Source organism: Dipodomys merriami, unplaced genomic scaffold (genome assembly GCF_024711535.1).
Source record: "Dipodomys merriami isolate MVZ:Mamm:240054 unplaced genomic scaffold, mDipMer1.0.p SCAF_1177, whole genome shotgun sequence".
NCBI lineage: Eukaryota > Metazoa > Chordata > Mammalia > Rodentia > Heteromyidae > Dipodomys > Dipodomys merriami.
This window is the reverse complement of record NW_027202468.1, coordinates 108,126-129,750: the sequence shown is the minus strand read 5'-3', so window position 1 is coordinate 129,750 and position 21,625 is coordinate 108,126.

The window sequence follows — 21,625 nt, the reverse complement described above, 5'->3', positions numbered from 1 at the left end:
CTAGTCCTTTGGATCCTCAACGCCCTGTCCTGACAAGGCTCATTCGTCCATTGCTGCCCCCTCCTGCTCTGCCAGAAATCCTTCCATGTTACCACATGCCAGAAAGTATGGGGTTTTCCACCAGAAATGCTGTCCTTTACTAGCCCACTCCTTCATAACACTGCTTCCCTCTCAGAGCCACACCCCTCAATAAGCCTCTCCCCGTCAGCCCAGCCTTCCTCCACCAGAAAGCCTGCATTCCATCAGCCTCTTCCCTCAAATTTCCCACCCTGCTCTACGGGAAATCCCATTTTACATATCCCATGCAGGCCCACAGAGCTCCACCAGTAACCCCTCCTCTAAGTAAACTCTGTGAGAGCTTGAGGGTCCGGGAAGTCCTGCCCCATGCTGATTCCATCTTCATGCACGCCAGGCCACTTGGGGGAGAGGGGTCAAAGGGTGGCTTGGGGGACAGGCCACCAGATGTAGCAACAGGGGTTTCTGGGGAGGGGATGGAAAGAAGGAGATGCCACAAGAGACACATGAGAAGAGACATGGCTCCTGGACCAGAGCTGTGCCCAGCTCTCCTCAGGCTTGAGGAGAATCTGGGATGGCCCGAGAAAGCTGGATCAAGGAGATATCTGGGAAATCCCAGGCTGTCAGAGAAGGCTGGAGGAAGTCCGGTCAGGCAGGGAGACCTGGGGAAGCCCTAGACAGCTGAGAGGACTGCACAGAGTTGAGAGGCCTGTGAGGAGCAGGGAGGCCTGCAGAGAGCTGAGAGGCCTGTGAAATGCAGAGAGGACTACAGAGAGCCCAGAGGTTTGTGAAGAGGTGGAGAGGCCTGTGGAGAGGCAGAGAGGCTTGCAAAGGGGCAAATGGAGAGTGGAGAGGCAAGGCTTGCAAGGAGGAGGAAAAAGGAAAACAACTTGCCCCCTGGAGGTTGCAGTTGCTCCTAATTCTAGTAACCTAGGGCAGGGTTGCAGACACATTAGTAAAACAGCTTTGACATCTTTAACTGTGCTTATGTGTATTTTCTCGCTCACAGGTCATTACATCTCCTTGCTTGCAGCCCCATTCTTCTCTTAGCTGGGCCTGAAAACAACATCTTCCCTGGTAATCCTGCCATTTTCCTCTGAACATGGCTATCTCTGAGCCTCCTTCCTAAAGCCTTGTCCTGTTCCACTGGAAACCCCGCCCTACAAATCCAATACTTCCTACCTCCTCCCAAATGTCTCAAAGCCCTACCCAGACTGGCCTCCACTCTCAAAACCCTGCCCTGCTCTACCACAGAGGCTGTGGCAAAGCAAGCTCCTTCCTGGAAAACTCAAGAGGGGTTGACTGGAAACCCCACACCACCTCAACCACGAAGGTCTTACCTAGTAACTGTTTTATTTCAAATGTGATTTTAAGTTGGTATACAATTCATATTACTCAACACGATAAAACAGTTTTACAAAAAGGAAACATCCAACTGTGATAGCTATTAGATGCCTTAGTCTAGTTTGGGGTTATGGTACCAGACAGATACATATTGTGTGAAGGAATTATCTTATATTGTAAAGCTTTCTTTGCAGGTATTATTAATGTTTCATAAGTGATCATTTTATTTCTAGAAAATTTATGCACATTTGTGCCCATTAACTTTAAGAATATTAGTTATTTTGGTTGAGGAAAGAGTATTAGAGTGCAAAATCTGACTTTCACCTCATCTGTTTAATGAATAATTTCAGAGTTCCATTCCATACTATGTACTGGAGTTTTAATAACAGAAGTTCTCTAAATACCAGAATGAACTTTCAGATTCTTCCTTCCACTAAGGTTCCCTTTGGGAAAAAATGAATTGGGATTATACAGCTAAAATGTTAGAAATAAAAAAGTATAATTATATAATTATATAGTTATATAATTATAACAGGTGAAGAACCAACCAATGTGACTTTCATTTTCTAACAAAAGGAACTTAAGGATATTTAACTATAGACCTTCTGAAGGCTAAAATACAAAAATATAAGATATGCCCTGTGTATTTCTGAAAACAAAACCAAAACAAGGAAAGACAATAATGAAGCAAAAGGGAATTAGCAACGTTGTATGTGTGATATATAACTGGAGACTGTAAGAAATACAATGAATCAGGTAAAAATACCTTTGGTCAGAATGTCTGTTTCATTGTAAATCTTACTTTTGTTAACCTCTGACTGAATATTTGTTTCAGCAGTGATATGCCCAGGAGCTGTGTGGTTAGGCAGTTTCATCATTGCAAGATCATCAGAATGCTGGTCTCCCACACACTTTACCATACCTCCTAGATATGCAATCCTGTTGGTCCAACACTTTAAGCCAGTCCTGTGTTTTATCAAAGTATGTATGTTATTGGTTTATTTAGGCTTTATTTTTGTTTATTTAGATGTCCTCTGGTCCAGGAGGAGGCATCAATAACAGTTCGTTAGTGGTGAACACATGTAGGTATCCTTGGCTGAAATCTGCTCTTGTTTTATCTAGGCTGCTCCTAGAAATAAATAATGACAATTATATCTAACATAGTATAGTGTCACTATTAACGTCTATCACATGCTGACTATATGTTTTTTATATTTCTTTTTACCACTCTCTCTCTCTTTCTCCCTTCTTCCTTCTTTCTTCCCTCCTTACTTATTTCCTTTACTTCCTTCCTTCTTTTTTCTTTCTTACTTTCTTCCTTCCTTCTTTCCTTCCTTATCTCTTTCACTTCTTTCCTTCTTTTTTCTTTCTTTTTTTTTCTTTCTTTCTTTCTTTCTTTCTTTCTTTCTTTCTTTCTTTCTTTCTTTCTTTCTTTCTTTCTTTCTTTCTTTCTTTCTTTCTTTCTTCCTTTTTCTTTTAATTTTAATTTAGATATATTGTTTGTTAGACAGATATTCTACAAATAAGGACACATCAACAATCTTTTTTATTTACTGACTTTGCTCATACATTATCAGTTTTGTTGATGGCAAAACAGAGACTAGGCTAAGCTCATTCTTACCTTGGTCTGCCAATTAGCTGGGATCACAGAATGCATTTCAACCTGCCTGGCTTTAGGGAGATATGGAAATCTTATTACCTCCCTTCCCAGACTGATTCTGAATTGTGATCCTCTCAAATTCTACTTCTTCAGTTAACTATGTGACCTTCAATAGCCTGCCCTCTCTATAGGTGATCCAAATGAATGGTTAAAGGCAATAATAGTCTCTTTGTGCCAGTCTTGGGGGTTGAACTCTGGGTCTAGTCAATGTCTCTAGGATCTTTTGGCTTGACTCTTGATCCACAGTGACACTTCAGGTGTTTTTCTGTGATTAATTTTGGAGATAAGAGTCACACAGTCTTTCCTGTCCTTGCAGGTTTGAACCATGATCCTGGGGTCTCTGCACCCTAAGTAACTCGGATTACAGGGGCAAACCACAGTTGCATGCCTGCAATTTGAGTTTAATCACTGGCATAAATATTAAATGTAGGGTAAGATTGAAAATATAATTACAATAGTCAAATATTTTAGAAAGTAATTTTGTTTCTCATTAGTAGCTCATCTTTACCAGAACTAAGGGATTATTTTTCTGTTTGTCATCTTGTATGTCATTTGGAAAATTAAACTTCATGTCTTCAAAGTGGGATAAAGGATTATGAATGGCCTTATGTACCAACTCACATCTATGATCACTATCAGAAATCAGAGATCAAGAGTATCACACTTTGGACATAATCTGGACAAAAGTTTACAAGTCCCAATTTGCACAAATAAGTGAAGCATGGTGACTCATGCCATTAATCTCAGCAACACAAGAGACATAGGTAGGAGTATCATGGTCCATGCATTGTCCACACAATAAAGAGATTTTAAGATAACCTAAAAGCACAAAAGGCAAGAGGTACCAAAAGATTAGAGTTATAAACAATAAATACATGTAAAATTAAATGCATATTTAAAATCATTAATTTTAATTGGAAATTTGATTTCATACCTATTTCTCCACCATTTTTGTTATTTATGGGCCTGAATTCTAGGCCTAGGTGCTGTCCCTCAGCCCTTCAGCTCAAAGCACCTGCTCTACCACTCGAGCCACAGCGCCATTTTCTTTTTTTTTTCTGCTAATGTGCTGCTAAGGAATCGAACCCAGGGCTTCATGAATGCAAGGCAAGTACTCCACCACTGAACCACCTTCCCAGACCCTATTTCTACACCTTTTATGTCTTCATTAGTTTGCCTTTCTGCTGTTGATTTCACTTCCACATATGATTACTCGATTCCTGGTGTTTATTTTATTGGACTATAAGTTAGTTTTCCTAATAAATTATATAATTTAATTTCTAATATGAATCTATCATATTTCACTCCTTACAATTATGTGCACCAAGTTTACCCAATTGTCTATTGTATATTTATAGATTAATTCTGTCTTCCTCAGGTGAGAGAAAACACACATTCTTAGTTTCTTTTGGCATAACTTATTTTAGTTTTCACCAAGTCTTACCATTTCTTAAAATGATGCAATATCATCCTTTCTAATAGATAAGTAAAATTCCATTTTGTATATATTCCACCTTATCCTGGTTTATTTTTCAACTGAGTGAAAATGTCTAAATGTCATTTCTTGTATTTGGTGTGATCCATCTCTCAATGTAGCATTTAAATTTGCATAACTTTTGTCTTTTTGTGTTTCCATGTGTTTAATGTTTTGCTTTTTATTCTTTATGCCATTTCTGGCATTTGCATTAAGGGACTTGCATTCTCCTTTGACATTTTGCACTCAAAGCTGGCATTCTACTACTTGAGCCAAAGTTCCGTTTCTGGATTATTGCTGGTTAATCGGAGATGAGAGTCTTATGAACTTTCTGTCCAGCCTTGCTTCACACATCAGTTCTCAGATATGCATTCAGAATATCTAGGATTATACACAAATGTCAGCCTAACCAGGGAGATTCTCTGTGTTTTACGTTATTCCTGTTATCTTACTGATATTAAGTAAATGGCAGCAACTTGTTATTATTTCCTTAATATTGTGCATGCAATCTATTCTATAACAAAAACTGCCTTTATTCATTCCTTGGCCTGATGGCTTACATTTTTTTTAATATTATTTTATTTTATTTGAGAACATACTGTACAGAGGGGCTACAATTACATGGGCAGGATAATGCATACATTTCTTACCAATCATTGCAGCCTCCTCCTTTGTTTACCCTTCACCTCCCTTCCCAGCCTCCCCCCTCCCCCCACCCATTTATACCCCCCTCCCCCCTCCACCGACATTGTAAAGTTGGTTTTGACATGACATTTTGTACTTCTCATTGTTGCAACAGGTCCACCTGAATCCTTAAACGACTTGTTTGCCCCCATCTCCTCCACATGTTATACTGACTTCAAATATAGTGAAAGTGGGGGTTACACTGTGGGGGAGGGACATACAAAGCAACAAAGAAATAATCTTATAAATGCGTTAGAAACATATGCATGAAAGAAACGAAAACATTAAAATACATATTTAAGGGTTCATTTTCCTAACATCACATTATCTGACCTTTTCTGCTTGACTCATACCTATACTAGATATTGCAAATAAGGGAAACCATGGGACCTATGCTTCTTTGGGCCTGGCTTCCTTCACTTAATATAATTTTTTCCAGATGGCTTACATTTTTATTTATGTCATTATATAAACCATTAGTTCAATATGATACATAAATCTGCTTTTTTTCTGTCAGTTATGGGGCTCTCTCATGGACTTTCCTGCTTGGACTGGCTTTGAATTGCGGTCCTCAAATCACAGCCTCCAAGGATTATAGGTGTAAGCCACCAGTGCCTGGCTTAGAAGGACTTCTTCTTCTTTTTTTTTTTTTTTTACTCTCATTTTGCTTTCTTTTTTTTTTTAATTTAATTTTATTTTATTTGAGAACATACTGTACAGAGGGGTTACAATTACATGGGCAGGATAATGCATACATTTCTTACCAAGCATTGCAGCCTCCTCCTTTGTTTACCCTTCACCTCGCTTCCCAGCCTCCCCCCTCCCCCCCACCCAATCATACCCCCCTCCCCCCCCCCACACCGACATTGTAAAGCTTGCTTTGACATGACATTTTATAGTTCTCCTTGTTGCAACAGGTCCACCTGAATCCTTAAACGACTTGTTTGTCCCCCTCTCCTCCACATGTTATACTGACATCAAATAAAGTGAAAGCTGGGGTTGCACTGTGGGGGAGAGACATACAAAGCAACAAAGAAATAATCTTATAAATGCGTTAGAAACACATACATGAAAGAAACGAAAACATTAAAATACATATTTAAGGGTTCGTTTTCCTAACATCATATTATCTGACCTTTTCCGCTTGACTCATACCTATACTAGATATTGCAAATAAGGGAAACCATGGGACCTATGTTTCTTTGGGCCTGGCTTACTTCACTTAATATAATTTTTTCCAAGCCTTTCCATTTCCTAACAAATGGGGAAATGTCATTCTTTCTGATGGAGGCATAGAATTCCATTGTGTATATATACCACATTTTCTTGATCCATTCATCTACTGAGGGGCTTCTGGGTTGGTTCCATATCTTAGCTATGGTAAATAATGCTGCAATAAACATAGTTGTGCTGGTAGCGTTAGTGTGGTCTTGTTTGTATACATTTGGGTAAATGCCCAAAAGTGCGATTGCGGGATCATAGGGGAGATCTATGTGAAATCTTTTGAGGAACCTCCATACTGCTTTCAAAAGTGGTTGAACAAGATTACATTCCCACCAACAATGAAGTAAGGTTCCTTTCTGTCCACATCCCCTCCAGCATCTGTTGTTGTTAGAGTTCTTGATTTTTGCTGTTCTAACTGGAGTGAGGTGATATCTCAATGTTTTTTTGATTTGCATTTCTTTTATGGCTAGGGATGTTGAACATTTCTTCATGTGTCTATTGGCCATCCTTCTTTCTTCTTCAGAGAAGCTTCTCTTTAAGTCTTTCGCCCACTTATTTATTGGGCAGTTGTTTCTTTGAGGATTTGTTGTTGGGTGGTTTAATTTTTTGAGTTCCAAGTATATTTTAGATATGAGACCCTTGTCTGTTGTATGGCTAGTAAAAATCTTCTCCCAATCGGTGGGCTTTCTATTGATCTTGCTAGCTATGTCATTTGCCCTGCAGAAGCTCTGCAACTTCATGCAATCCCATTTGTCCAACCTTTCTTTGATTCGTTGTGTTTCCGGGTCTCTATTCAGAAAATTTCGGCTTGAGCCAAGGAGACCTAGGGTTTCTCCTTTTCCATCCTGTAATGTTTTCAGAGTGTCTGCTTTGAGTTCAAGGTCTTTGATCCATTTGGAGTTGATTCTGGTGCAGGGCGATATATAAGGATCTAGCTTTAGTTTTCTACATGTAGTTAACCAATTTTGCCAGCACCATTTACTGAAGAGGTTGTCTTTCTTCCATTCTATTGTTTTAGCTTCAGAAGGACTTCTTAAGAACTAAAAAGAACATGAACGCCTATGAAGAGTGATTTTCTTTATTGGAATTCCAGGGTCTGAATGTCCCCAGACTTTTGCGTTCAGCTGTTTGTGAGTGTCCAGACCCCACACTGGTCACACATTAGTCAGACAGATGTGTGGAAAATGAGCCAAAGAAACTGGGCCTCCCTTTCCATAGCTCTTTTGAGATATAGTGGTCATTTTGCCTCTCTCATGAGAGTCTCATTAAGTCTGGTTCTTCAGAGAAGCTGTATGTATAGTTCATTTTCAACATGGTTTCTACTGAGTACCACTGCTGCATTGATTCACTCCATGTCTCTCCATATTCTTTCCCAATCGACAGACCTCTTGGAAACATCTCTTCACTGTGATGGTAATTATGTACTGAAAGTGTGGATTCTTTCGCTGAAGTCGATTACGATGAGATTTGTTACTTTTTATTTGTTCTGAATATTTCAATTTGAGTTTCCCAAATGTTTGTTGATAGATTTCTAAAACCTTTGTTCAAAATAGCTTTCTTTTTTTTTAAATTTTATTTTATTTTATTTGAGAACATACTGTACAGAGGGGTTACAATTACATGGGCAGGATAATGCATACATTTCTTACCAAGCATTGCAGCCTCCTCCTTTGTTTACCCTTCACCTCCCTTCCCAGCCACCCCCCTCCCCCCCATGTCGTGCATAGATGGGTATGGAGGAAGCATCAGCAAACATGGAATAGCAAATCCGGCCATACCTATATAGACTGTCCATCCAAACTGTTCAGCCATTTATGCATAGATAAATCCAACTATTGCAGAAAAAAGAATAAGTCCTTGAAACATCTGTTCAGCTAGCTTCTTCCCCTTGTAAACCTGGTTGTAACCCGGCGTCCAGCCCATGAGGGCTGTGGAAGTGGTTGAGTCAAGGCATTGCATACTCCTGAATGGTTCGCTTTCAGGGTAACCGGGGGTAAGGAGCCACGGTTGGGATCTGGTAAATTGTTCTAAGCCTTGCTTTTGAGGGTTAATTGCTGCCCATACTGGCTGCGTCTCCATGGCGACTGCATTTTCTCAGCCTCTTTTCATTCTTTTCTAACACCTGAAACGGCACCGATTTAGACATTTTAAGATATTACTTCACTCGTCCCACTTTCACCTATGCAATCTTGTAGAGGTCCAGTAGTGTCCCAATCTGGGCAGATTTTAATCCTGGTGGTCTTGTAAATGCTGCCATAGTCTTACAGTTTCTCATACAAGACTGGTTAAGGATCTCGTACTTCCTAAAGAGGCAAATGAAGTGATTTTTAAATGCTGTCCAACTTCCATATTGAACCACATAAATATCAAATCCCAAGGTCAAGTTATAGTTTTTTTTCATTTCTTCAACAGAAAAAGCCAATCCCAAAACGAATTATAGTTCTTGAAAATCAAGCTGCATAATGAGCATAGAAATTTAGGGAGTTTTTCAAAACTTCTTACTTCTCTGCCAATGAATATGTTAAAACATTATCTCCAATCAGGATAAATTGCAAATATTATACTTATGTTTGTAAATAGGAATAAGTAAGGACATGAAGGGAATTTGTCATGCATGAGATTCAGAAACTTACTTAAGCTCTGAGACAGCTTACTTTATGCCCACTTTCACATGCACCACAGCACAAACTTGTCCCTTAAATATGAAATAGATTCTCATAAGACACCAAGTATTCAGTTGTCTTTTTCTTGGGGTAACAATTTCCATATGTGTGTGAAAATACTTTTGTTTTGCTGGGCACCAGTGATTCACACTTGTAATCCTGGTTACTCAGGAGTCTGAGATCTGACTACCATAGTTAGAATCCAGCACTGGCAGGAAAGTCTCCATGGAATATTAATCTCCAATTAACCACTCAAAATTCGGAAGTGATGCTTTGTTTCAAGTGGTAAAATGCTAGCTTTCAGTACAAAGCTGCTCAGGTACAACTCCACGGCCCCAAATTCAAGCCAGGGAATTGAAAATAAAATTAAAATTTGTGATCGAGTCACCCAGTTTAGGTTATGTGTTTATATGGGAAGTCAGGCTAACTAACAAATATTTAAATTTAAGAACATCTTTCAGAAGCAAAGTGTCATTTAGAGAAGATTCCATAGTAAGCTCTGCTCACACACCCAACATTGTGAACAACACGTCCTGCAATATCAATCAGAACAAGAGCTCAAATATCAGGTGAGGGAATTGTATTTTCATTAATGTAGCACAAAGGGATTCATTCAACTCTAAGGAAATCATTCTGAACAGAGGAACATCAAACATGGGGGAAGAGGAATAAATTGTGAGCAAACTCTATATTGAAATTCCAATTCCAAGGCCAGTAGGACAAAAAAGAGTAATCACTATTATATTCATAATATTTTTAGATTAAAATTGTGGATAGGAAAGAAAACAGGAGTAAAAAGGATTAAAGTACATTTCTTTCTTTGTGTAAACTTTTGATATATGTATGTGTGCACATTTTAAGGAAATTAATATAAGGAAGTAAAAACGAATTGTTCAAAGGAGTAAACAATGGTAGCAACATGGAAATTCAAATGAGAATATTAACTTTTTCAACATATGGTATAATATATATATATATATATATTTAAAATTTCTCAATTCATGCCTGTTAACTTAGTGATGTCTTCTAAATAGAAGAAAATAATTACGTTGAAGGAAATCTAGTCGAGTACTAAACTGAAAGCAAGGATGAGGAGACATGTGAAAGAAGTTTTGTCAAAAGTTGACAACAGTATAAATAATAGTCAATATTAGTGTTTTGTGGATTTAGGAAATGATGAGGATGCTAACAAGTTAAAATGCTTGTCCTAATAAGTAATGACAGAATTTTAAATTCCTACATATACAAGAATAAGAATACATGATACCAACTAAAACATAAAATGTTAATCAAATTTTTGACAATGACATCCACATATATGGCAAGCTATTGTATGATCAAACTGTCAAAAGTGAATTTTGTATGGAAGATTCTCTAGCTTAGAAGAGAAATGGATCTAATACTTAGGTGTGTCTCTGTTTCTCTAACAGTTGTGTCCTAAATATAATACACAGATGCCAGCAGGGTTTGGCAGGAAGTCTTTACAGAACTGAAAAAAATGCATTCTATCTACCATGACAACGGTACTTTTCAAAGATATCTTTCACAAGAGAAAGATAAAGGACAAATGCACAAACATATTTCCAGACTGATGCAGTTAAGAGACTATACCTCCACCATACCTATTCTACAAAAATACTGAAGTCTTTTAGTCCAAAAGATACCTACATTAGTGAACAAGAAAATACACAAGAATGCACAAAATTTACTGGTAAGACAATAAACTGGTAATGGCAAAATTTAAAATTCTGGGTGGGTATCTGGATGAATGGCGATTAAGCCTGTCCATCCAGTGCCTGGGACCAGGAGTTTCCTTGATACTGCCCCCTGAAAAGACTACCTAGGCATGGGCCTGCTCAGGAGCCTTTATGCTATGTCACGTATCTCCATGTTCATGTCCTGTTTTATGTCTCCTGGCTCTTCTCCAGTCATCATGTCATCCCAACTCAGCAATCCATTGGAGCTGAATTGGTTTGCTAATATTGTTTTCCTTTGGTCTGTTTCCTGAGTTCAGTGTGTTTGGTGGCTTCAGGTCTTTGTAATTGGTCATCTGCATATAACTAGCACTCCAATAAAGACTCCTTTGTCACCTCTGACTGAGCCTCCATAGCCAAGTTTATTTAAACTACAGAGTATACCCAGCACCAGAGTATCCCAGAAGGAAATGAAAATAGGAAAGTGATAACAAAATTTTCAGTCCCTAATCTCAATCCTAACACAGGGAGGTGTTGTGACTTCTTGGTCATGGAAGCAAGTTCTACCATTGCCCCTCAAGCATTTGTCTATCTCCTGGTGTAGGTAAACATATCCTACTACTAGCAAATAGTATTATGTGTGGGCTGGGCTCCACTGAATATCAGGAACTCAATACGTGGTGAAGATGGAAAACTCTCCTGGCAGATGAGCATGAGTGGTTGCCTAGCTGTAGCTCTATTCCAGTGCTTGACTGTTCAGCTCTAATGGGAATGAAAAAGGTCCCATCTCTCTAATGTTTAATCTTTCAGAACCTGTCCAAACTTATGTACCTGTAACCCCTCTGTGTATCACCTTTATAATATCAATAAAAACATTTTTTTCTTTTTTTATTGTGAAAATATTGTACAGAGGGGTTACAATAACATGGCAAGATAATGAGTACATTTCTTATCAAGAATTGTAGCCTCCTCCTTTGTTTCCCCTTCCCATCCCTTCCCATCCTCCCTCCACACCCCCAATCCTCCCCTCCACCACAACCCCACACCAAAGTTGTAAAGTTCGTTTTCGACATAATGACTTGTACATCTCATTGTTGCAATGGGTCCACCTGTATCAATAAAAACATTTTTAAAGGAAAGTTGTCCTAGACAGAACAAGAGGACACAAGAGTAAGGGGAACTCTGACCCATCCTTAGCCTCACCATATATATTAATATGTGCCACTAGGTACAGAAAGCAAGACATAACGACTTATACATCTCATGGGTGGGGGTAGGCAGGTGGGAGGATTGGGGGGGCAGGTGGAGGATGGGAAGGGATGGAAAGGGGAAACAAAGGAGGAGGCTACAATGCTTGATAAGAAATATACTCATTACCTTGCCCATGTAATTGTAGCGCCTCTGTATGGTATTTTCACAATTTAAAAAAAGAAAGAAAGCAAGACAAGTTATGAGGCCTCTCCTTACTCATCTCGTAAGCTTCTCCTGACAGAACTGATGTTGGGTTTGTCTCATATAATACAAAAAATTCGAATATCAGCTTTGCCAATCAAACAGGTACTGTGGGTGATTAGTACAATATATAGATTGCACAGTTTCTGCCTGTGGGCCAACACAAGGTGCTACAGCTGGCTCTGGCTTTAGATCTTAAACTAATGCTAGTGTTGCCACAAGAGTGGGCTCCAAAAAGAGTCAAAAACTTTTTAAACGTCTCAAAGTGCCTAACAACCCCACAAAAATCTCACTTTGTGAGTTGGTCCTAAGGTATGAAGTTCAAACTGGAGTTGGGAAGAATTTCAATGTGTCTAGAGCCCATGAGGACTTCACACCTACTGAACCTGTTTAGGATTTCTAGTGTTAATGACCAACTGTCCATTCCCTGGAGAGCAGCAGAGCTTGGGTTTTCCAGTGCCTGGGGCAATGCTGTTACACTGTAGGTGGTTCATATCTATGCAATGTATTAGAACAACGAGCTCTTTTCCAAATAATCCTGTTTGATTAAAGTCTCACAATCTGCTATAAGCTATCCTTGCTCTGTCTATATATAGGTTAGGGAAACTCCTTTCAGATAGAATCAGGTGCCCCCTTCATAAATATTAATTCTTATTCTCATGCATCAAATAGTTGAAGTTGGATTAAGAGAACATTTTTTCATTCAAAAGTAGAGGCACAAAAAAAGATTCCGAAGATTCCACAGCTGTAAACAGCACACTCTAAAGGGCCAGCCTAAGCCAGCACCTTCATGGCACATAAAACATGGTGCTGAAAATAACCAGTGAGGGTGCTTCTCTGATCTGAGCACTCCATTTTCAGGCTCTATTTCCAATGCTTTTTCTGCAGGTCAAGAGTTTCACATTATTAAAATTGGCACTCATATTTTGAACAGATAGTTCAGTGCCAGGTGGATGTTGGCAAACATCCAGTAGATGGTCAGCAGAGTTAGGCTGCATGTTTTGAAGAATTCACCAACTCCAACAAGTCTAAGTGTAGGATACCTTGTAAAAGACTCATCAAGTCACAATGTCTATATTTTACTCCATGATACCCTTATGGCATCAGGGATATGTAAAATTACTCTAGGGAGATATCTGTTAATCCAATAACAGGTAAAATCTTTCCTCCATTACTTATTGTGATCAGAAATGCATAAGGATTCCTATTAGTGTATGTGGACAATTTGTAAATTGTAGCTTTATTTAATATATTGTTGATTTTTTTTTTTTGGGTCCGGTTGTTGGGCCTGAGCTCTGGGCCTGGGCGCTGTCCCTCAGCTCTTCAGCTCAAGGCTAACGCTCTACCACTTGAGCCACAGCGCCACTTCCGGCTTTTTTCTTCTTGTTTATGTGGTGCTGAGGAATCGAACCCAGGGCCTCATGCATTCAAGGCAAGCGCTCTACCACTGAGCCACCTTCCCAGCCCTATATCGTTGATTCTTAAAAACATCAAATGGATATTTGATTCACTTCACAAGATTACTTTCTGAGTACTTGAAACAACTGCTGGCTTCAGGGAGACTTCTAGTCCATGAGACAAGCAGGATCACTCTGGCTCCAAAGGTCCCACATGTGTACACAAGGGCAGCACTTGTGGTGAGTAAATATTTCCACTCACAGAGCTTCTCTCTCTCTGACCACAATTCCAGTCATCTTCTCCTGGACACTGTCTCCAGGTATTCCAGTATGCCTTAAGTTGTGAATGGTCCTTGTTTTTCTAGCCCATAAAAATTGAAGAGCTAAAATGTAAAATAAAACACTACACTACATACAACATAAAAGAAGAAACATTTTATTTAGACAGTAAGCTACTGATTAAAACTTCAAATATCTCAGTAAATAAGAGCAAAATTTGACAAATGGGGTTACACTGAATTAAAAATGTGGCACAACACAATAAACAGTAACTAGGGTGAATAGATGGCTTACAGATTAGCTTAACATCAGCCAAGAACTTAATTATCAGAATATGAAGGAAGGTTAGAAATCTAAACTCTTAAGTAATGTCAATGAACACATTGGCAAGCAAATTTAAAGATATTCCTGACATCTGGAAGTATATGGGGCCAATTAAAATACAAAAATAGATGCTCAACATCCTTGGCATAAAGGAAATGCAAAGCCAAAGGACATTGAATTTTTCACACTTCAATGACAATGTCTATCACCAAGAACACAAATAAAAATCCTGGCAAAATAAAGTGATCACTTATACACAATTCATAGGAATATCATTTTATACTATGGAAATGTATGTAGTTTCTCACAAATTATAAAAAGCTGGATGCTTGTGGCTCACGCCTGTAATCCTAGCTACTCAGGAGACTGAGATCTAAGGAATGCGGTTCAAAGCCAGCCTGAGCAGGAAAATCTGTGAGACTCTATTTTTTTGGGGGGAGGGGGTTCCTGTTGTGGGACCTGAACTCTGGGTCTGGGCGCTGTCCCTCAGCTCTTCAGCTCATGGCTAGAGCTCTACCACTTGAGCTACAGCTCCACTTCTGGCTTTTTTCTTTTTTCTTATGTGGTGCTGAGGACTCGAACCCAGGGCCTCATGCATGAAAGGCAAGTCCTCTACCACTGAGCCACCTTCCCAGCCCCTGTGAGATACTTATCTCCAAAAATCCACTAGAAAATCAGAAGTGGCACTCTGGCTCAATCTGTAGAGTACTCTTCTTGAGCTGAAGAGTACAGGGACAGCACCCAAACTCAGAGGTCAAGCCCCATGACTGACAAAAAAAACCCCACAAAAATGATAAATAGATTGAAGATATGAACCAATACCACTACCTTATGAGATTGAGGTTCATTGCATATGTACATGTATGTGTATAAATAAACCCTCTATAGAATTAACATATGCTACTAAGAATGAAAAAGTAAGTGATATAATTATATAATATAAGGAGTATACAAGATTAAAGGGCCAGTTGAAATCTCATTAAAAATTTTTTCCTACATCAAATACAGTGAAAATGGGTTATACTTTGGGAGAGGGACATACAAAGCAACAAAGAAATCATCTTATGAATATGTTAGAAACAACCGCATGAAAGAAAAACCATTTGAATCCTTATCTAGAGGTTCATTTCTCCTAAAATCAACTTATCTGACCATTTCTGCTTGTCTCAGACATATACAAGTTATTGCAAATTATGTAATTGTAACCCATCTGTATGATATTTTCACAATAAATAAAAGTTTTTCCTTCTACAATCTATAGTACATTTGCTGATTTGTTTAAACAGCAATGCACATTTTCTGATACGTAGTATGTGATTATGGGCAAGTACATCATGTGCATGGAAGGTTGCGACATTTGCAGAGTGTGTACACATCTCTGAAGTAGCTCTGCTCTCAAGGGCCATTGGGGTCTCTCTGTGGTATTTGTGTCTAATATATTATGACAAGTAGAAAACATAGAGTCTGTACTGATATTGATTTAGGCTCATGGTAGAGAAGGAAGTCTTCTATTACCATATGTTCTCAAAAACATGTCCTGAAAAACAAAACTAGATTGTGAAAGCAGGTTAAGTAAAAATTACCTGTGTAAAGGTAAAAGTTCAGAATGCAAATGTGACATTCAATTTGGCATCAAACTTGATTTATTGAGACTAACTTACTGAAGATATTTTTATGATGTACTAATCTCTGAATTTATCAGAATATATTAGATATAAATTCTAGAGCCCTTAGTAACATTTTGTTGGTTTCAGCATCATCATTGCTTCCAGGGAGAAGTAAGCAGGTACATTTTTGGAAGCCTGTGCAAATGGAAATTTTATGGAACCCTGCCTAGATCAACCAGCAACGTTCTGTGGACATTGAATTTATGAACTGACCCATTGGGTCTGATGCCTTAATAACTTTGGTTGATATCCCACTACAATACATTTTTTTCTGTCCATTTCACCATGCACCTGACATGGGATCCTCTGATGCAATTCAATTGCATCATTCTGAATGACTTTTCGGCAAATAGACACAGATATTGGAGTAAACATATCAAAGTTAACTTCAACACTAGGGACTCACTGTCTGTGGTCTTGGAAGAAACAGTAGCACCCGAGATGAATAAGGAGAACCTGCAAGTGTGCTTTGTTTTTCTTCTGGATGCAAGGCCACAGACGCAGAGCTCCAGGGAAGAATTTAATACATTCTTCCTGGGGATTCACAAGAGTTTTCCATGAAAGATGGACTATACTACACATGTTTGTGAATAAAAGGACTCATGTGCACATGTGCAAAGATATCTATATATATACACACATATGTGTGTGTGTGTGTGTGTGTGTGTGTGTGTGTCTGTGTGTCTGTGTGCGTGTGTACACCTAAAACTGTGGGCCTCAGTTTGAACCAGGATTTTAGCTTAGCAGATACTTCATGGATGTACCTTTCGACTTTCACATTCCTTTTCCTCCAGCTTCCACCCTTTGTTAGTCCTTGGCTGGCATTATGTGCTTTTCTACAATGAAGCACTGAGCACACATGGATGGAGATGGGATGTTGCTGGTGTTTTGGCCCTCTACACTTTAGACAAAGATCGCAGTAACAGGCGATGTTTCCAAGGCGTGAAGAGAACAAGCCCTAAGTAACTCATTAATCTATTTCCATTTACTGCTTTGTTCTCAGGATAGGCAATGCCTGAGGGAAGTTTAGGTGCACAGATGAGTGTTCTCTTTCTTCTCTACCATGCCAACCCATCCTTATGCACCAGTGAAAAGCTCAGTTTCATACTTGTACCTTTCATCTATGGTTCAGTATATTTCTATCTACTAGTAGGAAATGAATTTGGTTTCCTCCCATATATAGCTTCTCTTTCTAGGCACTACACTTTACTCAACTATCTTCTTAATCCCAGAAGTCACTGCAGATTATGATGGGATGGCTGCTATTTCAAACATTTGAGTCAGTGTCACCAATTATGTACTAAAAGGCTTCAGATACTCCCTTCCCTCCTATTATACACACACAAACACACACACACATATGTGTATATATATACATATATATATATATATATATATATATATATATATGTCCTTATCTTATATGCCAGTAGTATGTTTGCTTATCTTTTTTTCTTTTATGCTTGTACTAGAAATTCAGGGCATGTGCACTGTACTGAGCTTTCTTGCTCAAGACTAGTGCTTTACCACTTGAGCCACAGCTCTACATCTGATTCTTTTTGGTTGTTAAATAGAGAAATGAGTCTCACAGTCACCCCTGCCCAAGATAGCTTCAAAACATGATCACCACATCTCAGACCCCTATGTACCTAAGACTACAGGCATGATGCACCAGTCCCTAGCGTAGCTTATTTTTCTTATTCCGTAGTATTTATCCATGTTAAGCTAACTTTCCTTCTCTTAATTTCCCAAAACATGTTTGTGTACTTTTGTTTCTGTGCTAATATGAACACATTGAGAATTATAATCTCAGCAAATCTCATAACTACCTATAGATATGAAGAAAAGAATAGTCTGTATTAGTAAAATATCATTAATGGTGGGGCTGGGAAGGTGGCTCAGTGGTAGAGCGCTTGCCTTGCATGCATGAGGCCCTGGGTTCGATTCCTCAGCACCACATAAGCAAAAAGAAAAAAGCCTGAAGTGGCACTGTGGCTCAAGTGGTAGAGCGTTAGCCTTGAGCTGAAGAGCTGAGGGACAGAGCCCAGGCCCAGAGTTCAGGCCCCATGACTAGACCCCCAAAAAACCATACCCTTCATATTATTGACTACAGATAATAATATTTATACATGAAATCTTTCCTGTAGATAAGTGGACCATGGCAATTACACAGCAGTAAATGAGAAATTTCACTCAATTCTACACCCACAATCGTTCTCAATTTCTGAACAGTATGATACTTGTGCCAAATAATTTTTCATATTGTAGTTCCACCTGCAAACCATGAACTTTTTTCATAGTCACATGGTCTATTTAATTCCATTTTTATGCCTTCTTCTACATCCTTTATTCTCTCCTACATCTCTAATTATTTCTGTTCATTTTCACCTTCCTGAAGGAGCAAGCATTACAGGTATGGGATATTAGTGTTTGGTTTGCTTTGTACTCTTGATTGGCCTTTTCTCTCAAGGTTGATTCTCACCATTTGAATCACTCCTGCACTTCTGGATTTTTTTGGTTAACTGGAGAAAAGTCTGTCAAGGAATTTTCTACACTAGTTGACTTTGGCTTAGTATCTGCAATTCTCAGGTTCTTGATTATATAAGATTACACGCATGAGGCCCCAGCACAGATAATTTTCCAGACTTTCTGGATGTATTCCCAATCTCTAATTTGTATATAGCATTACCATCATTTGAAGGGATTTAAAATATTTTAGTATGTTTTGAATTTGTACAAATTATATTATGATAGGCATCCATTGTGGTATTTCCATATATGAGTACAACATACTTGGAATAAATTTATTCTTATTTTTGGTTTTTCTTTTTTTGGGGGGGTACAGTTGGGGGGCCTGAACTCTGGGCCTGGGCGCTGTCCCTCAGCTGTTCAGCTCGAGGCTAGCACTCTACTACTTGAGCCAAAGCATCACTCCCGGCTTTTTTTTTTCCTTTTTGCTTATGTGGTGCTGAGGAATCGAACCCAGGGCCTCATGCATGCAAGGCAAGCACTCTACCACTGAGCCACCTTCCAGCCCCTTATTTTTGTTTTTTTTCTACTAAAGAAATTCAGCAATGATTTTGAGAAGCTACCTTTGTGTTCTAGATCATCTTTATAAAGAACTAGTTCGTTTGTTTCTTACAGATCCAGGTACAAATGTGATTGAATGGCAAATAGGAGTGCGAGTTAACCAGCTATGAATATAATTAAAAGTCATAATTGAAATGAGAAGCCTCTAGTTCCCATGGCATTTGAGAAACTTTACCAAGACAGAAATAAACAATGAAAATGTAATGCCGTTCTCTATCAGTGGGACCCTTTAAGGCAATAATCTGCAGGTTCTTTGTTTGCATGGTATTTTTAAAACTGTATCTTTTTTGGTCAAACTTTTATTTATTCCATCCTAGTAAAAAACATGCAGATCAAGTTTAAAGAGATGGAAATGCTAACTACCTTAATTTGATCATTATAATTACATTATATTAATTATTAATACATGTATTAGTCACATTGTACCTCCACAAGTGTGTACAACTAAAGTAATAACTATTAGCCAAAAAAATGAAACAAATTAAAATTAAATGCGATCACTAGGAAATAAGGTGAAAATATTACAGGTATGTGATCTACTACTGTGTTTGCATGGAGTGTGTGTGTGTGTGTGTGTGTGTGTGTGTGTGTGTGTGTGTGTGTGTGTGTGTGTGTGTGTGTGTGTTTGTGTGCGTGTTCATACCAGTCCGGAGATTAAACTCAGGTGCAGTCCCTGAGTTTTTTGCTCAAGGTAAGGCTTTACTACTTGAGGCACAGCTCTTTCAGCTTTTTGCTGGTTAAGTTGGAGAGGAGGGTTTCATGGACTTTGTTGCCTATGCTGGCTCTGAACTGTTATCCTCAGATCTCAGCCTCCTGAATGACTAACATTACAGACATGAGATATAGGTTTCCATCATTGAATGTTATTTTTAATTTTTTGTACATTTTTATTGTAAGAATACTGTACAGAGGGGTGACAAGGTAATGAGTACATTTCCTATTGAGCATTGTTGCCTCTTCCTTTGTTTTTCCCCTACCATCCCTCCCCTCCTACCGCCACAATTACCCCCTCCCACCAAAGTTGTAAAGTTCATTTTCCACATAGTGTTTTGTACATGTCATTGTTATAGTGGGTCAACCTGTATCCTTATTTAAGTATTTTGTTTTTTCCCTTCCCCTCCCTGAATTACAGAAGTAAAACTGTACCTTGCAGGCATTTAAACAATTAGCAAATTAGTTAATATATATGAAGCTACTTCATATATATTATTACAATACTGTGATCCTAGCATGCATCTCAGACCTCATCCCTGAGCTTTGGTATGCATGATATCATCATTTAAAAATACATTTCTTCTGCCCACACTGCTATGCTCTCCTTTAACTTAAATGTCTCTTGCCCTAAAGATTATCTTGAGGTTTGCCATTTACTCATCGCCCACATCCAATATTCAGTTACAATAACACTGCAAAATTTTGTGTGGTTTGATGCATAACTCATTGTAGTTTTTATTTTTATTGTATTGATTGCTAAAATGATTTAATGAGTTTCAACCAAATATTTGGCTGTCCCACTGTTTCTTTCAGTGTGCTGAACCTTTTCAATTTGATGCAAACAAAGCTGCTATAAATTTCCATTCTTGGGTAGAATTTAGGGCCTTGTAAATAAGAAAAATATTCTACCACCTAGTTGAGTTCACACTTAAATCTTTCTTTTTCTTTTTTTCTTTTTGGTCCAGAAGTGGGGCCTGAACTCTGGGCCTGGGCGCTGTCCCTCAGCTCTTCAGCTCAAGGCTAATTCTCTACCACTTGAGCCACAGAGCCACTTCTGGTCTTTTTTGGCTGCTTATGTGGTGCTGAGGAATTGAACCTAGGGCCTCATGCATGCAAGGCAAGCGCTCTACCACTGACCCACCTTCCGAGCCCCACACTTAAATCTTTCTATTATTTTATGACAGGTGTGAGATCTATTAAGGTTATCGTTATTTTATATTGACCCTCATTTTCACTACTACTTTCAATGTTACAGTATCTATTTGAAAACTAATCAACTTTCATTTGAAAAAATTGTGTATTCAAGGATAGGCTTTAGTTTCAATGTTTGCCACATGGATAACCAATTTAACGGCTCCATGCCTTATTTTGGGTGCCATCTCTAGGCCATGTATTTTTTGTCAGTTCTCCAAAAATCAAATATCTGTAGATGTTACAAGTATTTCTGTCTTATTTTTCATTGATTTATGTGGTTTTTTGTTATTTGGCCCCATAGCATAAGAGAAAGGCAGTGATTTTTCAGTACTGTTCTTATGTCTTAACATCATTCTGAATAAAGGATTTCCTTTTTCAGAAAATGTAGTCTGCATGTTCTATTTCTGTCTAGGAAGGGATAGAAATTTTGATGGAGATTGAACTGAATTTGTATATGGTTTTCAGTAATATGGCTATTTTCACCATACTGATTCAGCCCATGCAGAATCATGGAGATATGGATTAATGTATGTCATTCTGTTGATTGCTGCTTTAGGATTTTTACTTCAGCCTTATAACCCTTCTGTTTTGCACAAACTCCTTTTGATTCATTGCTGATTGCCACTATGCTTTTGCTCCTGACATCGTTTCCTTCATTCTTTCTACTATTCTTGAGTTTCTCTTGTTCATTGACATGCAGTGCAAGTTATTTAGTTCATTATTCCTTCTCTTGGTTTAAGCAAAATTTGA